The sequence below is a fragment of the Podarcis gaigeae genome (genome assembly GCF_964106915.1).
Source record: "Podarcis gaigeae genome assembly, chromosome: 13".
NCBI lineage: Eukaryota > Metazoa > Chordata > Lepidosauria > Squamata > Lacertidae > Podarcis > Podarcis gaigeae.
The window spans coordinates 45,883,696-45,899,154 of record NC_139689.1 but is presented as its reverse complement, the minus strand read 5'-3'; the positions used below and the strand labels follow the sequence as shown (position 1 = coordinate 45,899,154).

General features: G+C 44.8%; 1 long non-coding RNA gene across 1 annotated transcript in view; it reads left to right on the top strand.

Annotated features, from left to right (window-relative positions):
- Positions 1 to 15,459, top strand: part of LOC310830292 — a 313,780-nt gene that overhangs the window by 214,714 nt on the left and 83,607 nt on the right. The gene's annotated exons all lie outside the window — the stretch shown is intronic.

The following is a 15,459-nucleotide window of genomic DNA, read 5'->3' as shown; positions in this document are numbered from 1 at the left end:
GCATGAGTTTTTATGTGCTCATGTATCTGAAGAAGTGTGCATGCACACGAAAGCTCATACCAATAACAAACTTCGTTGGTCTCTAAGGTGCTACTGGAAGGAATTTTTTAATTTTGTTTTGAATAAATTTGTACGCCACAGCACCTCGATGAAGCCTGATTCTTGCAGAAGCTGCGGCACACTTTTCAAATGGAAAGCTTTCTCCAGCCGACGTTGACATAAGATATGTGTAATAAACGGCTTTTGATGACCGATTTCAAAGAAATGGTGTGAAAAGTGCAGTTTGCCTAAGGAAATGACTCTCTCTCCCTCTCATCTGTCAATACTCTTGCCTTTCAAGCACATTCTGGTGAGCTTAGTCATTTGCAGAATTCCTGGCCTCATGACTCCCAGTTTTATTACAGGGATGGGACTTGCTGAGACCAGCCCTCCCTGTATGCTAGGAAAGGTGCTTTGGGGAGGTGTGTGACCAATGCATTTGTAAGCATGGTGGTGATACAAAGTTGAGCGGCAGTGATGCAAGAAGCATGGGCTTGGCTCACAGGGTTATTGTACCACACCTGCTTCCTGGGTGCTTTGACTGTTGCCGCAGCTACACAGCTGATTGTTTCTTGGCTGCCGACTACGCTGAGTTGGCTATCCCCAATGGCTGATGTTTATGAGGCCGATCCCAAACCTCTAAAACAGTCCTGCACGGTTGGGTTCAATCCTGACAAGGCAGAAGTACTGTTTCTGGGGGACAGGGGCCAGGCAACTGTGGGGGACTCCCTGGTCCTTAATAATAATAATAATAATTTTTATTTATACCCCACCCTCCCCGGCTCAGGGAAACTAACAGCAGTAAAATTACAATAGAAACATAATGAGGGGGGGGAGAGGGGGAAAAATTAAAATGCAATTTAAAATGCAGCCTCATTCTAAAAGTAGCCAACACAAATCAAAACTGTAAGGGGAGGGAAGACATAAGGGTCAGACTGAGTCCAAACCAAAGGCCAGACGGAACAGCTCTGTCTTGCAGGCCCTGCAGAAAGATGTCAAGTCCCGCAGGGCCCTAGTCTCTTGTGACAGAGTGTTCCACCAAGTCGGGGCCAGTACTGAAAAGGCCCCGGCCCTAGTTGAGACCAATTTAACCACCTTGCGACTTGGGACCTCCAAGGTGCTGTCATTTGTGGACCTTAAGGTCCTCCACGGGGCATACCAGGAGAGGCAGTTAGGTAGGTACGTGGGTCCTAGGCCGCATAGGGCTTTGAAGGTCAAAACCAGCACCTTAAACCTGATCCTGTACTCCACTGGGAGCCAGTGCAGTGCAGCCAATGGGGTAACTCTACCCATAAAGGACCAGGTGCGCAGCCTGCGAGTCGTTTTGGACTCACCGCTGTCCATGGAGGCACAAGTCTTTTTAAAAACGTTTTTGTTTTAGTTTCCGATTTTACGACAAATACATAATTTTTGAAATCATCCCTTTATCAACGACTTCCCTTCCCCCACCTTCCATGGTTTGTTAAAACTTCCCCTATTCGACTGCATATCCAAAATACTCCTTTATCCTTTTATTTTCACCTTCAGTCTTATTTCGTTTTATTAAACTTGCCTCTGGTCTATTTTTGGGGATCCTGCAACATGTTTAAGTTTTTACTCTGCTAACCAAACATTGGAATCTAATCTGGATCAAAACTGAGTAGAATTTAAATGACAGACACAACTTGTTTAATTGATAAATTGATATATTGATAATTGATAAATTCCTGCTCGCATTTTAAGGTGTTTACAATAATTCTTCATGTGCAACACACATTTCCCCCATTCTTTCTTAAAAATCTCCTTCTCTAGGTCTCGAATTCTGCTTCCTAACTCTTCCAGTTCAGCATATTCCCACAGTTTCATTTGTCATTCCTCTTTTGTCAGTATCACTCCTTCCTTCCATTTCTGGGCGTATAACATCCATGGGTCAATTCTGTGTCCGGGGCAGAGCACCACCTGAGACCCTACATGCCTGTTCACTGTCTCTCCAGAATGGTATGTGCACTGGTTATCTCCCGCTCGGACTACTGTTGGATCCAACCAAAGGTCATAGAATCACAGAATCATAGAATTCGTTGGAAGGGACCTGAGGGTCATCTAGACCAACCCCCTGCAATGCAGGAATCTCAGCTAAAGCAGCCATGACAGTTGGCCATCTATCCTCTACTTAAAAACCTCCAAGGAAGGAGAGTCCACAATCTCCTGAGGACACCCAGTGGCTAACAAGGTGCCTCTGGAAAGCCAACACTGATCATGTTGAGACATTCTAAGCATGCTGAATACATACAGAATACTTCCTTTTTCCATTCTGTTTTAATAAGTTAATCCTCCTTGCATGTTTACCTAGAGACCTTTCTGACTTGGCCGTGACACTGGCCCCGTGAAGGAACTAATGAGGACTACAAAGGAATAGTTTCCTTGAGCAAATAATTAAACTGCCGCAATATATAGACAGCGAGATAAGGAAGCCAGATTCCCAGGTGTCACAGGGAGCCTTTGTTAGCAAAAATTGGCAGCCGTTCCTGTTTGCTTTGCCGCATAACACCCACAAACATTCCTCTCACTGCCGCCCTGTTTATAGGCAGTCCACACCTGGCAACGCACAAAGGCTATCCTGGCAATCTTCAGAGTGCCAGGATCTCAGAGCCATGGTATGCCTGCCCCACCAGTACTGATCCTTGCCCTGCCCACCCCAATGTTCTTGTTAGCTGGGTCCTGGAGCCATTTAAGATGATCCACAGAGCTGTTGACCTAGCACAGGCATGTCCAAAGTCCGTTCCGGGGGCCTAATCCGGCCTGCCAGTCAGTTTAATCAAAAAGCTCAACAACCTCAATCCTAAAAAAAGGTCAACAACTTTGCTTGGCCCTTTGACCGGCCCTCACAACCCTTCACTTCATCAAATCTGGCCCTCTTTGAAAGAAGTTTGAACACCACTAAGCTAGCATCACATCCGTGGCAGTCTTGGGTACCATGGCGCCCTGTGTGAGGCCAAAATTTGGCATTCCTCCAGCCCAGCTCTCACGCTGCCTTTGCCATTGTGGGTAAGGAGGTGCCCAGCTTTGGGAAGGAGGTGTGAGGGCTCTGGCAGGGTCCTAAGATGGCAGGGAGAAAATTAGGCTCACTTCACATTTAAAGGCAAAGCAACCGAATTTGAACTTTCTGAAACAATGTATAAACTGAAACACGGTTGCCCTTCTAAATTCACGATTCTCTGAAATTTGCAATGCCGTTCTCCGGATAAGTGCTGTATACAAAATTGCAGATATTAAGGTAAAGTGTGCATTAAAATGCATATATTATTGAAAGTAGCATACAGAAGTTCATTACATTAAGAGAAGTGTAAATATCCTGTGCAAAACTGTGTCTGCTAAAAAAATACGTACTTTAGGGTTTTTTGAGAAAATTGCAGAGGTGAATTTTCATGGGGATTTTATAGAAAAACCACAAATTGACATGGAGAACTTAAGACTAGGGGGGGAAATGGAAATTGAAAGAAACAAAAAATGACAAATTTGCCCATCCTTAAGACAGGGCCAACCCAAGATGTTTTTCTGCCCTATGTTTAGAAGCTGGCCAGCCGAATCTCGGTTTGAACACTGACAATGGGACAACACAACTTGGATAAGAGGGCACAGGGCAAGCCGGCCTCCAAACACCTCACTGTTGCTCTTTGTTCCAGAGCATCAGCTACCTGAGGCAAACACCTCACTCTGCCCATTGGGAGGGACAGACCCAGGGCTCTTTTTTTCAGTCAGAACTCACCGGAACATAGTTATGGCACCTCTCAGGTGGGCGCCATTGCAATGATAAGAGGACAAGGGAGGCATTTGTGGTGAGTTCCAGCACCCTTTTTTCAAGAAAAATATTTTTCTAGAAAAATAGCACTGGTTGGTTGCCGAAGAATTGATGCTTTTGAATTATGGTGCTGGAGGAGACTCTTGAGAGTCCCATGGACTGCAAGAAGATCAAACCTCCATTCTGAAGGAAATCAGCCCTGAGCGCTCACTGGAAGAACAGATCCTGAAGCTGAGGTTCCAATACTTTGGACACCTCATGAGAAGAGAAGACTCCCTGAAAAAGACCCTTATGTTGGGAAAGATGGAGGGCACAAGGAGAAGGGGACGACAAAGGATGAGATGCTTGGACAGTGTTCTCAAAGCTACCAGCATGAGTTTGACCAAACTGCGGGAAGCAGTGGAAGACAGGAGTGCCTGGCGTGCTCATGTCCATGGGGTCACGAAGAGTCAGACACGACTAAACGACTAAACAACAACAACAACAAGCACTAACACAGACCCAAAATTAAATGTAAGATTCGCTGGCACAGTCCAGAGCAGGCCAAGTGACTCTGAAGAGACAAAAAGGAATGAGTAAACACTTTTTCAAAACTGGGAATGTTGCCCCCTGCCCCCGAGCTGTGTATCTGAATAGGCACAGGCAGGTGTGGTGTCAAGAAGTCATTTCCTAGGAAATTAAGGTAAAAATGAGTCAGACCTCGGCAGCCTCCAAGTTGTGATGCGAGGAGGTTCCTTCCTCATTGTCGAGTGTTTAAATATGTACCTGTCTCAGAGCTTGTGGTTTGCTTTGGAAGGTGGCCATGTTGTCGTTGCTGCAGGATATTTAACTATAATGCTGATTTTGTAATAGAGATGACACGTGCTTTGTGCTATCGGGGGGGAGAGAAACAGAAGTGTCATTTGACAGCTGGTTTCCCTACACCTAAGTTTGCACCTAAGTTATTGTGTTAAATTGTACAGTGGTACCTAGGGGCGCGGGTGGCGCTGTGGGTTAAACCACAGAGCCTAGGACTTGCCGATCAGAAGGTCGGCGGTTCGAATCCCTGCGACGGGGTGAGCTCCCGTTGCACGGTCCCTGCTCCTGCCAACCTAGCAGTTTGAAAGCACGTCAAAGTGCAAGTAGATAAATCGATACCGGTCTGGCGGGAAGGTAAATGGCGTTTCCATGCACTGCTCTGGTTCACCAGAAGCGGCTTAGTCATGACCTGGAAGCTGTACGCCGGCTCCCTCAGCCAATAAAGCGAGATGAGCGCCACAACCCCAGAGTCGGCCACGACTGGACCTAATGGTCAGGGGTCCCTTTACCTTTACCTCGGGTTACATACGCTTCAGGTTACATACGCTTCAGATTACAGACTCCGCTAACCCAGAAATAGTACCTCGGGTTAAGAACTTTGCTTCAGGATGAGAACAGAAATCGTGCTCGTCGGTGTGGCAACAGCAGGAGGCCCCATTAGCTAAAGTGGTGCTTCAGTTTAAGAACAGTTTCAGGTTAAGACCTCCAGAACGAATTAAGTACTTAACCTGAGGTACCACTGTATGCATTAAACTTGGAGAATGGGGCTCCTGATTTGAAAGGATGATATCTCAGCATTGAAACCATAAAAGCAGCAGCAGTGGCGAATGAAAGACTGGTTTGGATTGGGAATCTGGTGCTGGAGTAAAACATACAAGCATCACTGAGCATCATATTTGTAATTTAGGGCAATTATTTTCTTTCAAGACATATTTGGAAGAAGAGAAGGCTAAGGAGTAAACCCTACCCAACTTCAGAGTAGAGTCCCTAAGGTGGTTTGGATAGCGTCTTGTATGCCTCCTTCCAGCAATTCCTGCAGCCAAACTGGTGCCAAATGTACTGTATTAATCTCCTTTCCTTTGGGCCACAACAGTGAGTCTTATTATCTGGGCAGCCCAGGACCTCCATACAGACTGCCCAAGCTTAATCTGAAAAACCAAATAAATAATTTTTTATATATATTAAAAAGAGAGCGAATCATGGCACGAACAGGCTGTGAAAGGAAGAAATTCATTTTACGCAAAGAATGAAGTAAAGATGGCCGCGTCAACCCTTTTCTACAACAAAATTAGATGTGGAACAAAATACTAAATTTTATGGCAGATGAAGGTGATGGACTACATGGAACTGGCGGAAATGACTGGCAGAATCCGAGACCAGGGAGAAGAGTCGGTGGAGGAAGACTGGAAGAAATTTAAAGATTATCTACAGAAACATTGTAAAATTAATGAATGTTAGAAGGATGTTGGAATGAAGTTATGTGGTTTGAGCAGAAATGTTATAAAGGTTTAGGAAAAAACAGACTGTTAATTGGTGAAAGGAGGGAAAGTAAAGTTACATTATATTAAGATAAATTACAGGACAAAAATTGGAAAAGATGGAAAGGATTTGCTGAAATAGTTAACCGAACTAGAATACAAAAAAGGGAGGTGTGAGGAGGTCAATGAAACAAGCAAATGAAAGATAAGGTATGGGAAGATTCGCTGTGTTTTTTTAATGGATTTTATTTTTCTGTTTTTTCTTTTTTTCTTTTTCTTTCTTTTTTCCTTATTGTGATGTGTTGTTTTGTTTTTGTTTAATATGGTGTTTTTACTTTTTCTTTTTGTAACCTTTAAAACTTTAATAAATATTATTTTTTTTAAAAAAATACTAAATTTTAGTGCCTCACTTTGAAACGACTACATTGTCAGCGCTGCTGCAACTGATTTGGGTAGCGACTCTGGCATGAGGTAGGGCGAGTTCAAATGCAAGGAAACGGTCCTGCAGACATCTCACTTGAGAGCGAAGGAGTGCAGGCATGGACATGCACAGATCAGTAATGCTCCACCCCCTCATATGCTCACATTGGACAGGCCCTGGGGATAGAGATGGAGGAGAAATTTGCTTCGGTTCTCATTTGAATGTGAACTTACTTAATTCATACTTCCTGAAATTACGTGTCTGGGAGAAAATTCCTTTTGGGGGGTTCAATACAGAGACTCAAACCAGATTCCCAATTACTCAGAATTTTATTTGGTAATACATGGCAGTCTAAAAGAGTCTGTGAGAGCAGTCCGGTAAAACACTCCCTGTCTAGGAAAAATAAGATTTCTTGGCTGTTTCAACCTCTTAGCCAACCACTTGCTGCCACCCTGGCACCTCATCATCTCCTCATCCAAGCATAGTACTTGAAAACACTTCATTTTTTCCTGTATGTGCAGTGGCCTTCTTGCATCTGATCTAGAATCATAGAATCAGCGAGTTGGAAGGGACCCTGAGGTTCATCTAGCCCAGGCATAGGCAAACTCAGCCCTCCAGATGTTTTGGGACTACAACTCCCATCATCCCTGACCACTGGTCCTGTTAGCTAGGGATGATGGGAGTTGTAGTCCCAAAACATCTGGAGGGCTGAGTTTGCCTACGCATGATTGAAGGAATGACCGCTAGGTGTGAAGCACACTTCTACCTGCAGACAAGCCACAGCTGTCTGACCATCATGCCCTCTATCTAACTTTTTGCTCTCTTAGTGGTCTGCCATGCCCTGTCTGTGACCTTTGTCTCCTTCGTTTAAACATTGTTCAGGGGGAAAGTGACACGGTGGAAACAGGTGCCAAAATAACTTTGTACCACCCCACGATCGCATGATTGGAAGTTGTAAAGGGCACAGTCCAAAATGTATCTGACTGGTTTTGCATATTGTGCTAATAAAAAGAGCCTCTGCAGAGCTAGCTGGCAGCTTGCTTATGCATAGCTCACCTGCATTATCAACTCCTGTCTCATGTCCTTCACTTCGCATGATCTAGTCCAACCTCTCGTAATGCAGGAATCTCAACAGTCCCCCATCCAGTTTGAAACCATACTGACCCCTGCTTAGCATTGCAAATACGTTGGCAGCTTTAAAGACTTTATCGCTGCACCACTGGAACTGTTTTTCACTGATTCCTCCTAAATTGGTTCTTGCCAGTTATGTGACCAGGTCGTACCCTTATGTATGTGAAGCTGACCTTACTGATAATGGGTTTTGCAGAATTTCCACCTCACGTGCAAACTGAAATGCGGCTATCCTTCCAAAACCACACTTCTCCAAATTTTGCAATGCAGTTCTCCAACCATGTAACGTGTTCAAAAATGCATGTACTAGGGTGGGAAATATGCATTAAAATGCATATATATTGGTGAAAAGGAACCTGCAGAACTGAATTATATTAGGTGAAATGGCCTAAATTTGGGGAGAAAATGGCATTAAAATGTGTGTATATTGGGAGAAATTAGCACTTAAATACTGATGGGTTTTCATGATGACCTTTTTTATTTAAAAAAAAAATCACAAAGTTAAGAGTGGAAAAATGAAAAACCATGATTGACAGACCCACCATCCCTCCATGCAGATATTTTGTCCAGCGCTTCCCCAATTCTGGTGCTTGCCCTGAGTTTTGAGTAGGCTTAGAGAAGAATATAACAACAAACCTAGACAGCATCTTAAAAAGCAGAGACATCACCTTGTCAACAAAGGCCCGTATAGTTAAAGCTATGGTTTTCCCAGTAGTGAGAGCTGGACCATAAAGAAGGCTGATCGCCAAAGAGTTGATGCTTTTGAATTATGGTGTTGGAGGAGACTCTTGAGAGTCCCATGGACTTCAAGAAGATCAAACTGATCCATTCTTAAGGAAATCAGCCCTGAGTGCTCAATGGAAGGACAGATCCTGAAGCTGAGGCGCCAATACTTTGGCCACCTCATGAGAAGAGAAGACTCCCTGGGAAAGACCCTGATGCTGGGGAAGATGGAGGGCACAAGGAGAAGGGGACGGCAGAGGACGAGATGGTTGGACAGTGTTCTCGAAGCTACCAGCATGAGTTTGACCAAACTGCGGGAGGCAGTGGAAGACAGGAGTGCCTGGCGTGCTCTGGTCCATGGAGTCACGAAGAGTCGGACACGACCAAACGACTAAACAACAACAGAGAAGAATAAAATAGCAAATGGCTGTCTCAAAGTATTTCTTAAAATTGAAGCCTAGCTCAGAAGGCACTGAAGGTCTTAACAAGCAGATTCCCCCCCCCCCCTCCCCATGAGAATCTGAGATTTCCAGGTCCAACAATGACGCAACGCTTGAACGGGTGACCATGGTTTTCTTCTAATCCTTTAGCTGACAGTGTGTGATTCGGTGAATGGATATCAGGTTGCTCTCAGTGTAAGTTTGTTTGTGTGGGCTTGTGTGTGGAGAGGGGAGACCGCTTCCTGTATATTGTGAAATGATTCCCGCAAGCGATGCAAGGAGAGGAAGAAAAATTAGACCAAAGAGAGGCATCTGCTTCTCTCCAAGGGGCAAATGAGGGTTGTTCTGTGACGACTGGATATGGACAAGGTGCAGGCAGCAGGACATTTAACCATGTGTCCTCTTGAGCCCTGTCCCGTGTGGCTTATTAAATCTAGCAGAGGGGGGTCTGGATGGCTGCATCCAGAATATGCTTAATGTTTCAATGCAAGAGGGGGTGGTCCCAGCTGCCTTAAAAGAGGCAGTGGTGTAGTCCCCCCTAAAGAAACTGGTTTCGGACTCCTTAGACTGGAAAAATTATCAACCAGTTACAAATACCGTATTTTTCGCTCTATAAGACGCACTTTTCCCCTCCTAAAAAGTAAGGGGAAATGTGTGTGCGTCTTATGGCGTGAATGCAGGCGGGAGGCTCTGCTCAGCACTCCCTTTAAAGAGCCGCGTGGAGCGTGTGTGCGGCTCTTGGGGGCTTTTCCCCAAGGAGAGAGAAGGGCTCTTTAAATGGAGCGCAGCTCTTGGGGGAGCCTTCTTCCGCTGCCCGGGAGAGGCTGCGCGCGGCTATCCCATAAGCCAGGACAGCAAGCGGGATCGCCGCGCAGCAATCCAGCTTGCTGTCCTGGCTTCTACCTTAGCCGAGCACAGCCTCTTCTGGGCAGGCTGTGTGTGGCTATCCCATAAGCCAAAACAGCAAGAGGCTATCCCAGAAGCCAGATCCCTCTTGTTGTTCTGGCTTCTGGTATTCAGAATTTTTTTTTCTTGTTTTCCTCCTCCAAAAACTAGGTGCGTCTTATGGTCTGGTGCGTCTTATAGAGCAAAAAATATGGTACCTGCTTTGGGGGGAGGGTGGTAGAGATTGTGGTGCTGGGACAGCTACAAGCATTCCTGGATGAGGTAGATTATTTACATCCATTTCGATCCGGGTTCAGGGCTGGCCATGGTACTGAGTTGACCTTGGCCGCCCTGATGGATGACGTTTGCAGAGTATGAGACAGGCAGAGAGCATCCGTGTTCTTGCTTCTTGATCCCTCTTCAGTTTTCGATCTCATTGACCACGGTATCCTCATAGATTGGCTTCCTTACTTGCTAATGAAATTTCAGACAGAAATGCCATCTAATTTGCTCTGCTAAGATGATAGTTAAGGTCCGTATAGTTAAAGCTATGGTTTTCCCAGTAGTGATGTATGGAAGTGAGAGCTAGACCATAAAGAAGGCTGATGCTTTTGAATTCTGGTGCTGGAGGAGACTCTTGAGAGTCCCATGGACTGCAAGAAGATCAAACCTATCCATTCTGAAGGAAATCAACCCTGAGGCTCCAATACTTTGGCCACCTCATGAGAAGAGAAGACTCCCTGGAAAAGACCCTGATGTTGGGAAAGATGGAGGGCACAAGGAGAAGGGGTCGACAGAGGACGAGATGGTTGGACAGTGTTCTCGAAGCTACCAGCATGAGTTTGACCAAACTGTGGGAGGCAGTGGAAGACAGGAGTGCTCTGGTCCATGGGGTCACAAAGAATTGGACACGACTAAATGACTAAACAACAACAACAACAAGATGATAATTTACTGCATCTTGTTCATGAGTAACCCCATCATGCAGGTAAAAAGAAAAAAGAATTGGCCTCAGCCCTGGTTCTTTGCCTTCTTTGCCTGCTCATGCCCAGATGCCTGAGACCTTAGAGCATGTCTGTGCATTGAAAGGGGGGGGTGTTGCAAGTCTCTGAAGCAGAGGATGTTCTGCAGTGAAGCTTCCTCACGTCAGATCCTCAGCCCCTGACCTTTTGAGTCATCCAGGTGCACATTAGGTAAGGAGAGCTCTGATAAAATCAGTCTGGAAGATTAAAGGGCCACGGATTTCCCGTAGACTTGAGCGCAAAGTGACGTGCAAATTCCTCTAGAACAACCAAGTCTGCCAGTTGCAATCTTATTTTCATATTTGGGAAATGGGCAATTGTGTGCACAGGTGAAGCACGCCAAATTACCTCTGCATCTGCTGTGCTCTTTCTTGTTACTGACTTTGGCGTTGTTGTTTTTTTTAAAAAAAAAAACTTATTTAAAAGGTTTCACATTCACAGTGTTCTTAACCTGCCAATTGAGTTGTGCTGCCAATTCTCCCCTTCTTATTGCTATGCCTGTAATGGCTGTTTTGGGGAAACTGGTGTTATTGGGGGCAGGGGGTGGAAAAAAATATATTCGGTTACAAAATGTGAGGTGGTAACAGAAATCCCACAGGTCTTCTCCAACAGTAAAGATGCACATGATTGCACTGTCAGTCTACTCTATAGAATTACTTAGAAAAAGCAAAAGGTACACATTGGCCAGTAAGAAGGGCAGTGCTTTTGCGAGGCCAACCAAAATGTCATAAAATAGCAGGCAAGCTTTTTCAAGTTATCGAGAACTCTTCAGCAAGGTTTATGTTAAACATCTTGCAAAGCTATTTTGTAACGCTTTGATTGCCCTTAGTAAAAGTATTGTTCTACTACGGATTTCGGCATCAAACAAGTTTTAAAGTAACATCGTGATGGCAACTAGGATAATCAATTCATCCGTTAGGGTGTAGTGCCATCTTGAGGTAAAATGCCAGATTCAAATTTCTTTTCCCGTAAATCCAGGGTGCTTCCAGACGATCCCTACTTTATAGGAGGGATTCAAGAGCATACTGCAACCGTAGGTTGCATTAAAACAAATCCACAATCTTTTCGAAATGGATCTTTTGCAGTTAAGTAAAGTGACGGAGAAATGAATTGAAAAGTGTGCAGTGTGCCATCAAATACAGTGGTACCTCAGGTTAAGTATTTAATTTGTTCCGGAGCTCCGTTCTTAACCTGAAACTGTTCTTAACCTGAAGCACTACTTTAGCTAATGGGGCCTGCTGCTCCTGCCACGCTACCAGAGCACAATTTCTGTTCTCATCCTGAAGCAAAGTTATTAACCTGAAGCACTATTTCTGGATTAGCGGAGTCTGTAACCTGAAGCGTCTGTAACCTGAATCATATGTAACCCGAGGTACCACTGTAATGGTAAGAAGTGTCAATGGCACCCTGCAAGAAAATCAGGATGAATACTACCGGTATATTGATTGGGAAGTTCAAGTGCTGGAGCGGCCATATACAGAACATTTGGGAAACACCCAACGCAAGCACACTAAAGATCAGTGGCATCCTGGATGAGCAGAGTATCTGGCAATCAATATAATCTCTCCTTTTCTTTCCTGTAAAGTAAAAATACCAGGCATTCATATGAAACATTGGAGAAACCTCCACTCCACCCAAAAAACGTAAGATAGGGGAGAAGAAAATATGTTCTTTCTAACTCTAATTAAGAACATTGGTCTTTAAATATATATTTTTTAAATGAACCACAAAAGTTTTTTTTTAAAAAAAGGAAAAGACCCCATGGTGGTTAAGTCCAGTCAAAGGTAGCAATAGGGTTGCGGTGCTCATATCACTTTCAGACTGGGGGAGCCAGCATTTGTCCACAAACAGCTTTCCCGGTCATGTGGCCAGCATGCTTCTGGCGCAACGGAACACCGTGACAGAAACCAGAGTGCACAGAAATGCCATTTACCTTCCTGCCGCAGCAGTACCTATTTATCTACTTGCACTGGTATGCTTTTGAACTGCTTGGTTGGAAGGAGCTGGGACAGAGCTACGGCAGCTCACCCTGTCATGGGCATTCGAACCACTAATATTCTGATTGGCAAGCCCAAGAGGTTCATTGGTTTAGACCACAGCGCCACCCAAGTCCCCAATAAAGCACAAATGCAGATATGCAGTTCTTATTGGCACACTGAAGTGTAGTTTGTGTGGCTGTGACCAAAACAGAGACTTAGGAGCAGGCATAGGCAAGCTTGGCCCTCCAGATGTTTTGGGACTACAACTCCCATCATCCCTAGCTAACAGGACCAGTGGTCAGGGATGATGGGAGTTGTAGTCCCAAAACATCTGGAGGGCCGAGTTTGCCTATGCCTGCTTAGGAGAGTCTTCCTATATAGTCCATTTATTGTAGGTGCAGGCAAGGGAGCTGATAAATTAATGGCTTGTGTCTTTAGGACACCTCTGGAATGTGGTCCGCTGTTAACACTGCATGTTGGAACTGGGACAAGGTGGAACAATTTGCAACACCCCTGCAATGTTATGCTTAGCAGCAGCAGACCAAGTGTGGAGGAACCTTTGGTCATCGTCCATACATTGCCAAACAGCATTGCTCTCGCCAGCCCCAACAAACGTCCAACAACCAGCTTCCAGAGATTATAGGAAGTGTAGTTCAGCAACCTGGGGGGGGGGGGCAAATTGTCCTCTAAACCTGAAATATATCACAGGATCCTTTCCACGATTGAGATTTTTAAAATGCCACTTAAAAAATGCATTGGTGGAATTTTAAAGCAAAGTTTGTGTGCATGCACAGTGTCCATAAAGTTGGTATTTTAGAATTGCTTTTTCAGCCCCCTCCAAAAAACCCAACCGGGGGGGGGGGGTTGCAGCAAAGGTACACACCACTTAAATTGACACTTGAATCTTTTCCACCAGGATGGGATGTTTTCCACTCCAGCTTGAGTATCTATGAGGTTTTGGTTAGTTGGATGTGATATAGAAAAATAGGGGTGGTTGGCTTTTCTGCCCAGCTCCCCAAGGGACTGAGTCCCCTAAGTCCATGATCGGTCAGAGATGAATGGATGCAGGGCAGGATGAAGTGAAAGCAAGGCAGATCTTTATTTTTCTGTTGCAACAGAGTTCCCTCCCCTCCTGGCAAGGAGGCAAGAGAGACCCCGAAACCAGAAAAAAACCTCTCTTTTAAGGGTTTTTATTTTGGCGTGGAGAAGGACATCTGTGCTACAAGAAGTCAGAAATTTCATCACACATAAGGTGGGGTTAATGTGGCTCAGGCAGGTCAAGGTGTGATGTTCCTGAGGATTTAGCAAGTTTTGCATAGTTCCAGACAGTTTACACAAAACATTTGCATTTGATAAGACAATCAGGATCCCTCAATGCAGAGTATCTGGGCAAACAATGACAATACCAAGGAGGCTCATAGATATAGGAAAGGAATCCCTTCAGGAATTTCCCCTGATTGCTATCAGGCAAGGGGGATTAAGGAGGCAGAGCAAATATTGAGTCTTTAGGAGAGCAAGATGGCTTTTGGATTGCTCTCCTGTACTCTTTTGGACATGTGGTTTATATACTTATGTATGTGTGTTTACCTTGTGCAATTATCAACATTTCTTCTCTATTTGAGACCTTAGAATTCCTGTAACAGTTGTAACTAATAACAACACCACAACAGAGGTCTTGTGTTTCATTCACCCAGTCAGATGATTTTTATATTTTTATAAAGAAGCCCACCTTTTGGTACAATAGGGCACAGACACTGGGTGGTATTCAAATGTTTTAAAATTATTTTTCGCTTTTAATTTTTTTTTAAACTTATTTCATTGTATGTTTTATATATATATATATATATATGCAGGTTTTGGTGTCCTCGGGTGTCTTCCCGTGTAAAAGTTGGGGTGTCTAGGCGACGTTTCGACGAGGTCTCACTCGTCATCTTCAGGCTGGTGCTTTCGGCTTCTTGTTACTGGAACAGAGCGGGATCTCACTGTTTGAGTTCCTATAAATACTGTAGAGGGGGTGTGGTGTCTAGCCTCCAATGTTCTGGGCAGAGAGGAAGTTCCCAGGCTAGTGTGCCTTTTCTTCTTTTGTTCCTTAATTACTTGAGAGATACCTTGAGTGATTTCTTGAGTGATATCCTGAGTACCACTTAGGTGGGTCATTAGGTGTGGATTAGTTGCTAAAGTCTTTGTGTCTTGACCTCTTGAACTTTGTGAAGAGTTTTCCTGAGAAGATGGCTGTATTGCACTTAGTTGTGCTTTGGCTTGGCTTCGTGTATAGGGGCGAGCTGTGGTTTTGTGGCTTGTGTCAGCCAGATCTGTGTAGGGATTGCAGGGGGGTGCAGCATCCGGAGGTGCCACCATGGATTGGCTACTGGATGGTGTCAGTAATTCATCTGTGGAGAGGGTCTGGGTTTGGGTCTGGTGTGGTTGATTGGTGTTGGCGTTCTGTGTGCCTCTGGATCTGGTGTCAGTTTTTGTGGGGAGGGCTAATTTCCAGATGTCTGGCAAGCGGGATGTGTCGTCACGCTTGTTCATGTTGTGAGGGTGTTTCTCTATCTCGATGGCTTCCATGATTATTCTCTTGTGGTGATGTTCCGTGTTAAAGAGCTCGCCCCTATACACGAAGCCAAGCCAAAGCACAACTAAGTGCAATACAGCCATCTTCTCAGGAAAACTCTTCACAAAGTTCAAGAGGTCAAGACACAAAGACTTTAGCAACTAATCCACACCTAATGACCCACCTAAGTGGTACTCAGGATATCACTCAA